This window comes from Eschscholzia californica, unplaced genomic scaffold (genome assembly GCF_041429995.1).
Source record: "Eschscholzia californica isolate CP2 unplaced genomic scaffold, dmEscCali1.0.p SCAF_6, whole genome shotgun sequence".
Classification (NCBI taxonomy): domain Eukaryota; kingdom Viridiplantae; phylum Streptophyta; class Magnoliopsida; order Ranunculales; family Papaveraceae; genus Eschscholzia; species Eschscholzia californica.
Window position 1 is genome coordinate 44130915 of NW_028238483.1, and position 3459 is coordinate 44134373.

General features: G+C 36.2%; 1 pseudogene; it reads left to right on the plus strand.

The window, feature by feature from the left end:
- The first annotated feature begins 954 nt into the window (after positions 1-954).
- LOC147535447 (UDP-glycosyltransferase 88B1 pseudogene) lies at positions 955-2483 on the plus strand (annotated as a pseudogene).
- Positions 2484-3459: the final 976 nt, after the last annotated feature.

The following is a 3459-nucleotide window of genomic DNA, read 5'->3' on the forward strand; positions in this document are numbered from 1 at the left end:
TTTTTGTAACTAATATTTTTTTTCATTTCTCAAAACACTAGATATAATTTCATGAAACACTAAAAATAATCGTAGTTTCCCGTCTCACAAACTAATATATTGTGATCTTACATACTAATTTAGTAGCCATGTCTTCACTTTTTTTTTAAGGAAGCTGACCTTTGTTTATTTATTTTGTGATTTTCTAGTTATCTTTTTGTTAACAAAATAAATGGCAATCATCATTTGATTTGCTACAATATTGTGGTGATTAAGTCTATGTTCTAGAAGATCACTATAAAGAGCAAGAATGTAATCATGGGAAAGTTGGATGATTTTTTTTTTTTTAATGAGACAAGCTGGATGATCTTATATGACATATATGGTATAGTAAGAATTTAATGCAACAATGTTCTATTTTTGTGGGGAATTAGATTAAATAAGAATCTGATTAAAATATCTTCTAGAAGATCACTTTCAACACCAATTATGTGGTGAAAAGACTAAAATATTTTTCAAGCTGGGAAAGCCCTTTTTAGCCCTTCTTCGTTCATACTTTATACATACAATTTTATCACATGAAATTTATAGGGTGTGGGGTTGGTTGGCCACGAGTTGTGACTAACTCAATCTCTGTTCCGTCTCTTGGGTCTGAAACATGTACAATCTTGTCACATGAAAAGGTTAAGGTTGGATTGGTTGGCTCCTAGTTGTGGCCACCTCAATCCCCCACCGCACCCTTTGATTTGAAGCTAGTTTGTCGAAGTTCTCTCTCGAGTGAGATGATTGTATAATTGGTAATAAGAATAAAATAATTCCTTTTGTCAAATACAACCTTATTGCCATCTTTTACCTATATAACCACATTGCTTGTCTCTCTCACACTCCATGCAAGCCATCCATCAGTTTCTCTCTCTCCCTCTCCCTCCCTCCCTCCCTTCCTCATACAATCTCACTAGACACTAGACCCTCTCTCTCTAGAATTTTGCTCAAGCTATAATAGCAAGAAGATGGAGAAAACTGTAGTACTATATCCATCAGCTGGAATAGGTCACGTAATCCCATTAGTAGAATTAGGAAAACAAATCATCAAAAATCACCCATCATTCACTGTTACAATCCTGATTGTCCCCATTAATCCAAAATCAACATCTCAAACTTCTCCTTACATCAAACAAATTTCTGAAACAAACCCATCAATCATCTTCCATCATTTACCTCCACCATCTACTCAATACCCACCTGAAACTTCAGATTATGAAATCTTAAGCCTTACCAACCCACTCATCAAACAAACCCTAGAATCAATTTCCAAAAATTTCACTATCTCTGCTTTCATCTTTGATTTCTTTTGTTCTTCATCTCTTCAAGTTTCTACCCAACTTGGAATTCCATCTTATGTTTACTTCACTTCGGGTGCTAATATTTTATCTGTCTTACTCTATCTGCCGATTCTTTTCGGATCTCGAGACACCCATGAAGAAATTGCTAATCTCGAGGATAAGTATGTTGAAATTCCTGGGCTGCCACCAATGTTAGCCACAGATGTTCCCTCACTTTCCCTCCCTAGATCTCATATGCTTGTTCAGGCTTTCTTATTTATATCTGAAACGGCTACCAAAGTTAAGGGTATTATAGTAAATACCTTCGAATCGTTCGAACCAAGGGCATTCAAAGCCATTCGAGAGGGATTATGTGTACCGGACTCTCTTACACCACCGGTTTATTCTATTGGACCGCTGATTTCTGAACCAGCGGTGGTTAGTGATGAGGTTGAGTGTCTGAAGTGGCTAGATTCACAGCCACGTCAGAGTGTTGTTTTCTTGTGTTTTGGTAGCGGTGGTATTTTTTCGACCGATCAGTTGAAAGAAATAGCCGTTGGGTTGGAGAAAAGTGGGCAAAGGTTTTTATGGGTAGTGCGTGATCCGCTTAAGGAAGAAGAGAGAAAAGGGAAATTAGCATCGAACGAGTTAGATTTGACCAAGTCATTCGATTTGACCGATTTATTACCGGAAGGGTTCTTGGATCGCACAAGGGATCGTGGGTTAGTAGTGAAGAATTGGGCACCACAAGTGGAAGTATTGAATCGGGAATCAATTGGTGGGTTTGTGACTCATTGTGGTTGGAACTCAATTTTGGAATCTGTTTTGGCTGGGGTGCCTATGATTGGTTGGCCATTATATGCTGAACAACATATGAATAGGGCAATTTTGGTTGATGAAATGAAACTATCTTTGTATTTGAACCATTCAGATGGGTTTGTGACCGGATCGGAAATTGAGGAACAAGTTCGAATGTTGATGGAATCGGAAGAAGGAAAAGAAATTAGGGATCGTGTTCTGGTTGCTAGAGATGAAGCAAAATCGGCTTTAAGTGTAGGTGGGTCGTCTATTAACTCGTTGGCTGAGTTGGTTGAGTTATGGGGTAGTGTATGATCCCATTTATTGGATGAAGTTTTTGAATTTAGGAGTTTCTCACATCAATTGAATAAAAATGTTTTATGTTATATTTTTTTTTACTTGTTCATGCTTTTACAAACAAAAATGTTTCTGAAGTAATATTTGAGATTGGTATAACATTTCCCCTATATTCAAATTTAAAACATTATTCGCTGAATCATAACTTTAACAAGTGCCAACTTTTTAAAACTATATCGTGAGGGTCAAAATTTCGACATTAGCACTAGTATTTCTAGCTAATCGATAGATACTTGGTTGTTTAGTAATTACTTATCTCGCTAAGAACCGATAAACAGATGATCAATAAGAAACACAGAAATGAAGGTTTTTAAGGAATACATAACAATTCCCAGAAAGTAGTCAATGCTTAGTCTTGCTGCTCGAATTACTTTCTGTTTCGTTCTGCTCTGGTAGAGAGAACTTCTTCACTTTGTGCATAGATAGACGAAGAACCCATTTTAATAAAATCAATGAAGTTTCAAAGTGAGCAAGGAAAGAACAATATGCAAGGCTTCTATCCCACTTGACAACGATAAGTAGAAGTTAATCTCTAGAAATAAAATAAAATTGTGAAGTATTGATAGAGAGAGAAGGAAAGGTAGAAACAAATCAGTGAATCACCAATAAGATTCCAATGAAAGCTAATTAAAACTTATGACATTATGCTATTGAACAACAAGAAAATGGGAAATTAAAACAACCAAGAAAACCCAAAGTTTGACTTTTGATCAGGCAGTTGCAAGTTTTACATCTCAAAATCTAACAATTGACAAAGTTTAATTAGAAAAGGGTTAAGACTTAAAGCATCTCCAACGCGAGACTCAAATTGAAAAATCCTAAGTGAATTTTTGACAAAAACTCACTCATTTTGTTTAGTGGTGATTACATTTGTTAGGCTTAACTTTGAGTTGTTTAGGGGTGAGAGAGAAATGCCCACAAGTCCGGTATCTCAAATGTTCACTTGAGTCCGATGTAGTCTTTCAATGTCCGAATACAATGATGAGTAATACTCTCCCGACCC